The 12,008-nt window shown below is 44.7% G+C and overlaps 1 protein-coding gene and 1 non-coding gene across 3 annotated transcripts in view; one reads left to right on the top strand and one right to left on the bottom strand.

Annotated features, from left to right (window-relative positions):
* LOC138582898 (uncharacterized) overlaps positions 1–12,008 on the bottom strand; it is a 418,590-nt gene that overhangs the window by 104,028 nt on the left and 302,554 nt on the right. The window lies entirely within an intron of this gene.
* On the top strand, positions 418–548 carry LOC138448249 (small nucleolar RNA SNORA17). Its single transcript, XR_011260091.1, has one exon. It is a non-coding gene; the product is annotated as a small nucleolar RNA SNORA17 (small nucleolar RNA).

The raw sequence follows: 12,008 nt of genomic DNA, 5'->3' as shown, positions 1-12,008 counted from the left end.
CCGTAATACCAATGTACCAGTGACAAACTTGGCATCTGTTTCAAGAGCAGATCAAGGGTCCAGTTCTTTCTAGGTGGTCCACATAGTGGCTGGGAATATGGGCATTGACTTTGGACTACTTGTGATAGTGATGAGGCTAAACATCACACAAAGGATGGTGTTGGGCAATGAAATGTTGAACTGGAGTTTAAGGCTTTCTTGTAGAATAGATGTTGGACTGGCAATTGCATATGAAACACGGATTGGGCTAATGTTGCTTTCCTATCCGTTAGCAAACTTTAGACTAAGTTACAAACTACACCATGTTGCCTAAATGGTTAATTGGTTCAATGTGTTTCTATAGGAGACGGAAGACTTCTGGCATGGCGTGGAAGGGTCAGTTGTTACAAGGTAAGCCACTTTATGGGTTGTGTTGGCTCCTGTCCTTGAGGCGTTACAGACAAGGCTACAGTGCTTTGTATGTGTCATTAGATGGGGAGAGCAACTGGCTGTGTGTACGCTCCGTGTTTTGAACTGTGAACATTTAGAATGATTACCAGTCAAACATTAACTTATCTTTGGTCACTTTTGTTTCAAGGTTACATAAACCTATAGCGAGCTGTGGAAAATACTGATTTTTGGAGCAGTGATAGAATGTACTGCACTTTCAGCCCACATTGTTTTAGTGAGTGCAAGAACGGCATCTTAAAGCAGTTCTGGTTCCACAGCTTGTGGATGTTTATCAAATACTTCACTGTGTTTGAGCACATCATTTTTAGCATGTTTAAGATGACTGAATATTTTGATTCTCCCATAGTGGAATAATAGGGGCTGTGGAATAATGGTGGACTGCAGTTTGTCATGGCCAGCTGGAGGTGATCATGGCAGCATGATTGCCATTATGTGTTTTGATCATTAATTGGTTTGCTTTCTATGATCTGAACTCACCTTGACTCTAAAAGACTGGTGTTATTTAAGTTGACCTCAAACACTGAGATGCCATTTTATACCTTGATTTGTTTTTAGTGACCTGGGCAAATGAAGCAGACATGTTGGCTGTCCCTGGAGTGCAGAGGTTCCTGCATGACAGCCTTAAGGTGAGCTCGTCGATGTTGGGGTTGCATGGTTGCTTAATGTAGGTTAGATGCAGGGCTGTATCATTTGCAATATTCTTTGTTGCAGCCCTTTGAGCTCCCCTACCAATGACTGGGCAGACCATATCTCATTCTGGGTATTTGTCTTGCTCCTATAGGTTCAGCCACATGACAACCCTGAACGCAGTAAAATTGCTATGGGCTGCTAGACCACATTTTTGTGGCCTAAATTAGTTTAGGATTCTAACGTAGTCTTGCACAGTGTCCTGTCACCATTTTGATTTCGTTTGATGCATAATACAATGTTTAACTTGGCAGTTGTTTGCCACCAATGTTCCCTTCTGTCTTCTGTTTTCTCCAAGTGGTGCTGTGACTCTCTAGCTCCCAGGGAGAATAGCCAATCTTGCAGGAATGTATCGTCTGAAATCCACATTTAATGGATCATTTAACTGTTTAATCCTAAAAGCCTCCACAACATTGCAGCCAGATACTCTTAAGTTTTGGGCCCACCAAACGAACACTAGCCGATCGCTGATTCTTTACATTACAATCCCACTGACAATGCAGGCATATTATTGGTGGTGTATAATGTGAATTTGCTGCTATAGAATTTCATCACACCATTCTTGTGTTTTGTAGCAGAACGAGCTGGACACAGACCACAGCAACACTTTCTAGATTGGCACATTCTTGATGAAGTCTGACCTGAAGACAAAATGTGGAGTGTTCTCAAGCCTGGTAGGTTTCTCGGTGGAACAGTTGGGTCACGTTTCTTATACGTGATTTGTGCCAAGCAGCTATCAAAGAGAGTTACGTAATTTTGCATCTTTTAGTGAAGTTGTACCAGGAAAACCTTCTAAGAGTCACTAAGCAATACGTGATAATGGGCACTGTCATTGAACTTGGTGCACTTTCCATGCTTTGCAGCCTATACGTGTCCTAATTTGGCAAACTTGGCTTAAATGCATTGGTCTGTAGTACAATAAAGAGGGCATCTTCAACAACAGTAGCTTAAGAGGGAATTATTTGCGGTTTAAGTCCTCTTAATCTGTATGCAAAGTACCAGACGGGGTAAATATTCAAGTTGCAAGCTACTAGCCAGCCACAAAGTCACCCACTACCTCCATTTTCATAAATAAAACACAGCACATAGTTTGTACTTGCCAAGAGTCCAATACCACTAGCTAGTGGACATTGTGCACCATATACTTGACACAAGGACTATGGTGGCTTTGTGGTGCCAGGGGGATCCCAAGGGAGTGGACTGTTTTGGAGCTGCAAACTAGCACATGACTGGCATTTCAAGCCGATGTAGCTTGGCTCCAAAGGCTCCCCGAAGTTCTACAAAAATGGCGGGGCTTCATTTTGCTTTAATTGCATGTGGCCATAGAGGGAAATGTAATTCTTTCCTATGAGACAACAGGTATGCTTCCCAGGAAGGGTGGGGAGGGTTACAACTGTAAAAAGCAACGGCCGCACAAGTGATGGCTGAACAGGCTTGCGCTTGTTTTCCTTAAGCGCCGCTTGTAATAAGAACGGACTGCCTGTACTGCGTGCCTCCCCTCCCCCCTTCGGCAAAACCTTTCACCCTTTTGATCACAGTCTCCTTTGCCCTTTTACAATCTTGATCAATGCAGGAGTTGCTTTTTATCGCATTCCTGCGATTTAGATTTAGATTAGCTGTGAACAGTAATCTTAGATTGCCCATAAGTAAAGAGTGAATTCACAGTATATGGCATGTTGGCATGCCATCAGCTTGTAGAAACATGTTCAAGCAGCAGGAAGACTGATTTATAAATAACTGGTATTTTTTCACATGCTTTGATTTTGACCCACATCGCAGCATTTCTAGCATTTCCAGATACGCTTATTGCTACAGTGTCTGGGACTATATTAGCCTGTAGCAACCAAAGGAATCAGAATTCATGCTCAGCATCAATGGCCGGTGGTCCCTTTCCAACTTCCCAGACACTGCAAAATCAACCCGATGCCACATCTCCCAATTGGCCAAAATATAGTCTATGCGTGAATTTCAAGGACCATTCACAAAGGTGTGCTTTGCCGGAGAGTCCCCAGCAAACCTCCCATTGCATGCCCGCATATTAGTTGACATAAATGGGGGGCGTGGCTTGGAGCTCATGCTGTAAGGCTGCATTTGAGCTGTTCTCCTGCAGTTATCCGACAATGATCCTGTAACACAGTGATTAACTGCCTTTATTATTTCCCCTCTTTGAGGCAGACAAATGTGAACTTCTGCAGGCAAGACCCAGGTGGCGTGAAGTGTGCCTAACTTTCGCTAAGGCTTGATAGCAGCATCAGAGATCTGCGCCAGCATATCATATGGAGGAAAATAAAATGGCGGTGACCGCTAGCAGCCTGCCTTTGAAGCAGCTGTGGTCCGACATCACAGTGCAGAAGTGTGATACCGGCTACAGCGCTGAGGAAACCTGAAGGGCGTGTAAACAGAGCTCATTCTTACTACGAGGTGCGAGCGCTCGAGGACTGAGGCAGTGGAACCCCCTTAGCAGTGGCGGACACCCTCTAAAGGCGGTCCACCCCTGACAGTGCGTGGTCCCGCAGTGCGGGTGTGAGAGTGACTCGCAGCGTGAGCGGTGCTGCTGCACAAGCAGAGAGGAGGAGAAAGACGCCTAACTAACTGCGCTGGAACGCCAAGGACAACGGCTCATTTCCAGTGTGAGCGCGTTACAGTGAACCCACATGGGCACCCAAAGAGCGAGACCTCCAGATCACTACGGCACAATTGACGGCAAATGCCCCAGCTTGAAAAGAGACCTGATAAGACTGCTGGCTGAGGGGGTTCTACAAGGACTGCAGTGCCGACTCATGAACAGGCATCTATCAGGTCAGTGATTGAGTTGCTGTTACCGGCAGGGGAGCAGCGGGCGTCCAGTTGCCCCTTCTCTGCTACATGGAGGAGTGCTTGAACATACAGGCTTATTGTTGGTGGTCACACCACCCTGAGCAGTAAGGGCCGGGCACTGACCTAGAAGTGTGACAGGAGACAGTAAAACAACAACTAAGCAGTAAGGGCCGGGCGCTGACCTAGAAGTGTGACAGGAGACAGTAAAACAACTCCTGTTAGCAGGCACACGGAGGAGTGATCCAACAGTCTACGCCTGTCACGCTGGGACTCCCCCCTTCCCCCGGAGAGTGTCCGCACCCTTCAACAGTACAGGCATTGCTGCTGAATCCCTTTATTCCTGGTGGCATCCTTACATTACTGTGGATCAACGAAATAAGTGTGGATGTCCTAGTGGGTAGCTGTACCAGCCTTTTCAGCAGGACTACAACCAGATTCTAAATACTGCTCTCTGAGGAAGCCCTTGATCACTAACACCTAACCTCTGATCAAGCTCCTGGCTACACTGAGGTGTGTTGATGAAACATTAGCTCAGTTTGGGAACTGCACACTTGTATAACTGGAACAACTTCACATACAAATTGGAGCACTTTGGACCGGGCGGACTGCCCACATACGAACGACAATTGAGGGGTGGTACTACTATAGATAACTGCTAGCAATCCAGCAAGGAACATTGTGGGAGAGGCAAAACAGTCTGGACTATAACGCATTCACAGGTACCTAGCAGGTACCTAGCAGGGTCCTACAGAGTGAGAGATTGGGTCAAGCACATGACGAAAAGGCATATCTAGGGGTTCACGGACAGCAGTGTATTTGTAACCCATTAAACACATCGTTATGCCCTAAAAAAAAAAGCTACCATCATGGATTTCTTTGCAGGCCATGGGAGAACACAGACATCATCCAAATCTGGGAGCCGGAAGAGTCTAGCAGAAAGCGAAATCCAAGCAGAGCCACAAGAAGATAAGGTGCTTGCAGTTATTGCAGCTTTGAGGTCCTCTGTTGAACACACAATTGAAGAGGTAAAAATTGATGTACAACTCTTACGCCAAGCCATGAGATCCTTAGCATAACGAGTTACGAATACTGAGGAACTCTTGAAAAGCACGACTGGCACCACTAACGACATGGCCACCAGGTTGAAGACCATTGAAACCAAGAACTGCTTTCTGGAGCAAAGAGCTGAAGACACAGAAGGCCGTTCCCGCAGAAATAATGTTTGAGTCCTGGGCATTCCGGAGAATGGCATCTGATGACCTACGTAGAGAACCTATTTCTGCAGGAGGTTGGCTCGGGCAAGTTACCGTAAGGATTTGTTGTCGAGAGAGCTCACCGGTCACTGAAAAAGTGGCCACTACCCGGATCACACCCATGCCCCATAATAGCCACAATACTGAATTTTACGGACAGAGAAGTGCTCCTGAAATTCTCCAGAGATGGCAGAGTAATACAACGCAGTGGCTCGAATGTAGCCATATACCCGGACTATAGACCCTTGGTACAGCAGCAACGTAATAAATGTATCTCAGTCAAGGCCAGGCTGCATCAGAAAAAGATAAAATATATGCTTACGTACCCAGCAAGACTAAAAGTGATACATGATGGAAGGTCCTGCTTCTTTGACAGCCCAGAAGCCGTGACGATGTGGCTGGAACACAACAACTTGGACTTGGATGATGACTCTGAACAAAGGCAGGATGGATCTGCAGATCTTGTAAAGAAAGAAAAAGATGAGCAACGTCGACCTGCGCAGTGATATAGTTCCTGAATGGACCGATTTAAGAGTGTGATCTGGTTAAAAATGTGATACCAGCGTGTACGCATGGTTGATTCAAGATGAGATGAACTGCCACAGAGAGGCTTTTAGTGAAGTATATGAACAGCAGTGAACACTGTTGCTATATTGCCGGAGCTGGTGTCCCAGCCCACTGAACTCTGATGGACATTAACCCATCCCTACTGGACAGTCGGCAGGCAAAGATTGTTGAACTTTCAGGCCAGAGCTTGCAGGAAGACACAGGCACTGGTAGGCGCGAATGGATCACATCTGTTGGGCAAAGTTGGTACTCCATATTCAGGGGTTTGTTGTTTATGTTTAGTTTGTTGTACCCAATCAACGCATATTGCTGCACCCATTGCCTAACGTATTACACGAACTTAGGAGCCACATGGTATAGGATAATGCATAACGTAACTAATGAAGACATGCACATGACACATGTGACGGGCGCAGAGCGAGCTATATTGCCCCGATCAGATAAGATACGAGACATTACACTCCAAAGTCCTATTGTGGAAAGGGACTGTGCAGACCATGGTGCAGGTTAAGATTGTGACGTGGAACGTGAGAGGCTTAAGCACATAGATCCGCAAGAACAGGTTCAAATCATACTTACAGCGGAAAAAGGTTTCGCTAGCTCTATTACAGGAGACCCATTTGACGGCTGCAGAACAGCAAAAGTTGGAGGAATTTTGGAGAGGAACGGTGCATGGGTCCCCGTACTCTAAATATGCCAGGGGGTTCTCACATGCGTGGAAGGTACGCTCCCATTTCAGCTATTAAGTTCCGAAAGGGATGCAGAAGGTAGATCCCTGATCCTCAAAGGTTACGTAGGCACTACAGGACTGGTCATAGTCAACTCCTACTTCCCGAACTGCGCCATAGCAGCACATATTCAAACACTGTGCACACTCATGGTCCCCTACAGAGAGGCCTTCTTTATCTGGGGTGGGGACCGGTCTATATCACTACAGAGTGGGCCTCCTCCGGCCACAGCAGCACTGACTAATGCTCTAACTGACCTTGGTCTGGTTGATGTTTGGAGAGAGCTTCACCCACAGGCAAGAGAATACTCCTTTTACTCCTCCCCACATGGCCTACATACTAGGTTAGACTACAGCTTTGTGGGCGCTGAACATCAGCAGGAATTTGTGAGTGCCGAATACTTGGGCACGTCGTATCAGATCACTCCTCGCTTGTAGTTGCCTGGAACAGAGAAATGCCACACTCTCCTGTCACGATGTGGCACATGCTCGTAGACGCACTGCTAGACCTAGCTTTTCGAGAACAACTCAGAGATAAATCAGACTTCTTCCTCAAAGAAAACATTGCCAGTGTTAAAAGGTGGGGGCGATTTGGGAAACTCTTAAAATGGTCACTAGGGGTGAGGTTCTTGCTGGAACTGGGAGCATTTGCAGACAACTGAGTGTTGAGCTGGAGAACTTAGAGACCAAAGTTAGAGAACTAGAGTCATTACAACCACACACATCATCTGCTGGGCTAACACTGAAGGAGGCTCGCTTTAACTATCGGGCCACCTTAGACAGACTGCCAAGGTTTGACTATGTCACCAGGACGGAACACACTCACGCAGAAGGGGATACGTCTGGGAAATTACTTGCCTGGTTGTGCTGTAAAGAACACCCCAAAACCCCAATCACACTCTTACGAGATGACTGCGGAGAACCCTGGAGAGCCCAGACGGCAATTAACGATATATTTGCTACTTATTATGCCACTATATACAGCCACACTACACATGCCTCGCCTGATGACATAGCAGATGTTTTTACGCAAATTAAACTCTGTGCCTTACAACCAGTCAGCCCGACCTCCTAGATCAACCCTTTACCCTGCAGGGACTAGAAAATGCAATTTCGGCGTCAGCTTCAGGCAAGGTACCAGGAGGAGACAGCCTCCCGGCCGGCTTTTATAAGACCTATCAATCTACGCTGGCTCTGACACTTCTAAAGGCCTTTGAGGAGACCTTCAAAACAGCTGAACTACCAAACACAATGCTTAAAACATGGATATCCCCCATCCTTAAGCCCGGGAAGCCAGCAGATATATGTGATTCATATAGACCTTTAGCAATGCTTAATTGTGATGTCAAACTATTAACTATCATACTCACTTTGCGGCTCCGTCGGTGCATAGCAGTAAAAAACAGGGTTTGTGCCCGGTCGTAGCACCACTTTAAATTTACGCAAGTTACAACACATAATTGGTCAGGCGAAAGGGCATACAGAGCGGTGGAAGCATCATTAGGTGCAGTTAAAGCCTTTGATTCAGTGTATTGGGAATGGATAGAGGCTGCATTGAGGGGTTTCGGGTTTGGAACTTTTTTCATGAGGTGGGTTAAAATACTTTATACTTCCCCACTGCTAGGGTGAGAACTGGGTCCCCGCTTTCCCCAATGCTTTATATACTTGCGTTAGAACCCATAGCGGCATACCCTAGACAGGAGTTCCATGACGCTGGGATACATATGGGGGACACCACACACTTACTCTATTTGTACGCTGATGATTTGTTGCTATACTTTTGCCAACTGCAACATGATCTACCCATACTGCAGAAACACTGGACGATTTTGCAAGGCTATCAGGGATTACCTTCAACAAACACAAATCAGGCCTATTCCCTCTAGCTGGGCTGAATGACACTAGGCTAACTTCAGATCTTGACTGGGGTCTACAGTGGGAACATGATTCCTTTTGGTACTTAGGCATACGGGTGGCACATACCCCAAAATGAACACACGCCTTAAACACGCTGAGAGCAGTGGAATGTATCAAGAGATCAATGGTATTTTGATCCTGACTGCCTCTTTCGCTTATGGGTAGGGGGGCGATCACAAAAATGATAATTTTACCCTTACTCCTGTATGATGTTAATGACTTCAATTCAGCAATCCCACTAAGTCAGTGCCGCGTCTGGGACGCCCAAGGAAAGCCCTTATTTATATATTATTATGACAAGTTATACTCTGGATGATAAACCCTTATATAACACCCCTCTCTTTGAATCCCCCTGACCTCACTGAGCCAAGAAGTAGGTTTGTTTTGCAATTTAAAAGATTTATTGGAAAAATTAAACAATATATATATATCACACTTTTATAAAAAATTCATATTTGATATCACACTTAAGAATATGACAGTGATCAACAATGGATAATATTACAATTGTACGCTTATTTAATTACTTAGGAGTTGGTATAGAAAGGAAAAGGTAACTGAGAATGCTTTTATGGTTTCAAGGAAAAACAATGATGGAAAGAAAATGCAGTACAGAAATAAACTGATAGGGTTTCACAAGAGATAATATGTTCACTTTTCCCCTTGTGCCAATTCACTCCCCCCCTATGCAATATAAGGAGATGGAGTAAAGCACACAGTTTTCAGGAATACAATCACAATACAATACAAATTTCAGTTCCCCCCGTATGCAAGCTTAGAGAAACAGGGATTGTTTTAAACACAGGTGAAAATACTTTTAACTGTGGTATGCAAAGAAGGGAAAAATATGCTAAAAATGATTTTAATTCCCTGTAGGAGGTTCAGGGTGCGTGAAAGCTATTTAAGATTAGTTCAAGTCCCACTGGCAATACTCAATGAGGGATTAGTAGGTTGAAAACGAATTTTAGCAGTTCAAGCAAAAGCGGCTATTTTGACAGGAGCTAATTTTTCAATTTGCGGCAATATTTCCGAATGCATCGAGCGCGATTACAGAATAACTATAAGGAAGGGTTTAAGCTTGTTTAAGATACGGACGATTTAGTGAAGATAGTTTTTTGAAATTAAAGTAAACTTCAGAATGACAAAATGACAAAATTACACTTTTACAGCGTTGAAATGACAGAATGAACACACGATTCCTATGATGCAGTTCTGGACAGGTTCAAATGTTTTGAATCAGATTATTTTAGACTAAGAGATTGGTTCTGGCACAGTTCTAGCTGAGTACTTACACTGTAAATTTGAAATAGGCCGTCAAGGTCTGGTCAGGTTGGCTGGTTCTCTCGCCACGGACGGTCTTTAGTAGTGGTTCTGCTCACAGCGATCTGGTCTGGGTCTCTGGTTCTGCTGGTCTGGATCAAGTGGATTCTGGATACAGCACTGCTTTCTGGGTACTGGCACAGGGTTCTAGGTAGAATCAAACAGCTCAGCCCGGCTGTTTGAATAATTTGCAAAAGATTGTGAGGCCTGCTGAAAAAGGATTCAGCTGGTGGTTCAGGCCTCAATGCTACAAGTTCTGAAGTCTGGATTCTAAGTTCTGGAGTTGAGTTCTGGATCTTGAAGTCGTCTGGAAAAATGCTTCGCAAGAAAATGGAAAGTGAGTGTCTTGCCTGTCCAAAGCAGTTTCTTTTTATGTGTTTTGAAAATGGGTGTGTGCGTGAGCATAACTAAGCCTGCCCCTCACAACTTATCATTGGCCAAGCTCTCCTCTCTACCTTGATTGGGGGAAGGAATGGAGTGTCATCAGGCATTAATTTTATGGCATACAGAAAGAACACTCCCCTTGTCAATTTGCACACAAATCTATTTTTGATCAAAATACATATTTATCTATGTACCATTTTTCTAATATTATATGTCCAGTTAACATATTTTCTGTAGCACCAAACCATCCGATCCCTGTCTTTGTAAGATGTCGTGTCCACTTATGACAGAATTCTTCCCTTTTCATCAAGAACACAACCTCTAAACTTTTCCAGAACTTACACAAACATGCACAAGGAATATGGGCATCAGATGATAAAGTGTCAGATTTTTAACATACAGACATTCGGAGTAATACCTTATTTTCCGCTACTACCCCCCAGAACATACCACAGAGTCCTAACACCTCTTAAAATGTGCACAGAAAAATCACAAGAATAATGATATTAATTATATAATTTTGACAAGTCCGTACTATGAATTATCCATCTTTTTAAAATGATGCTCTGGCCCAGAGAGGTGTGGTTTCCCAAAGCACATGGTGGAATTTCTGGTTTGCCCACTTCCTCCAACTCAGGTGGCTCACAGAGGCACTGCTCCCCCCAGTTTCTCCCAAGAGGAAGCCATTTACGGCCCCCCCTAATTTAACATTTGCCTGAGCCAGGGAAAGCTCATTGTTCTGTTTCCCTGCTCCCAGGTGCTCCTCCCCTGATTCAATCAGAGAGGTGTAACCTCCTTTTGGTGGGAACAGCAGAAGGCAGCCAGGCCTGAGAATGCAGTGGCTGGGCAAGTTTCAACTCCTGTCAGGGGTAGTTGCCAGGCAGAATTCAATCTCTTCAAGCCAGGCTTCAGCTGAATGTCACTTTTGTTCCAGTTTTCTTCATTCAAATCAAACTTACAATTTTTACACATGCAGCTAGAACACTGATTCTAAGGTCTTAACTATGACATTTAAACAGTTGCAACCCATGTGACACCCAAAAAGTAGGTCACTCATTTATTTTAAACATTTCGATTTTAGTGGTTTTAAATCCAATTTCAGTTAAGCTGCTGACATCCACAGCTCAGCCAGTTTGGTTATAAACATTGTTTTGGGCTCTTCATCTTTCCAGATTTTGTATGCACACAAGACTGCATTCTGCCAAATGTCTGCTGGTGTTCAGTGAGATTTTTGAACATCTTGCAATGCTTAAAATAGGCATTTTTAGCTTGCATTTCAGAGAAACAAAGGTGATTTCAAAGCTGTTTTTTCCCTTGGCACCACATTTCACTCATGGCGCTTCTGGCCGATCACGCTCGCACTGGTGGGTGGCAGGTTAGGCGACCATTTTGGTGTGCGCAAAATTGCATGGGTTTCCCGGATTCTGGCGCAAATGTGGGCTTTTCAGCCATCTTGGATTTTCTAAGCCCACCGCACCAAATGTGGCAGCATAATAACTTGAACGTGGGTCAAGACACCCAACAATGAATTCATGAATGTCACCTTCTATACTACAGCCACTTTCTTCTGAGCATTAGAAAACATATTGGGAGCCTTTGATGGGGCCCAAAAGGCATAGACTATCAACCTCCATTCTGTCACTCCCCTATGAGCAGGGTGGAATCCAACTACCACGACTGGAATACTATTACCTGGCGACTCACCTTAGCTTCGTTTACAAATGGTTATCAGATGACGTTACAACAGAACATGGTTTACTTGTAACATTGATAGGCTCTATGTTTTTGAAGTAAGCACTGTGGCGTCCGAGGGACATTTCTGGTTTAGGACACAGAAAATACTGGAGCTCAAGTGCCCCAATTCACCTCATGCTCCCATTCAGGTA

The sequence above is a fragment of the Ambystoma mexicanum genome, chromosome 3q, assembly GCF_040938575.1.
Source record: "Ambystoma mexicanum isolate Mex_15411 chromosome 3q, UKY_AmexF1_1, whole genome shotgun sequence".
In the NCBI taxonomy this organism is placed as follows: domain Eukaryota; kingdom Metazoa; phylum Chordata; class Amphibia; order Caudata; family Ambystomatidae; genus Ambystoma; species Ambystoma mexicanum.
Note: the sequence above shows the minus strand (reverse complement) of the source record. Positions and strands in the feature narration are given on the sequence as shown.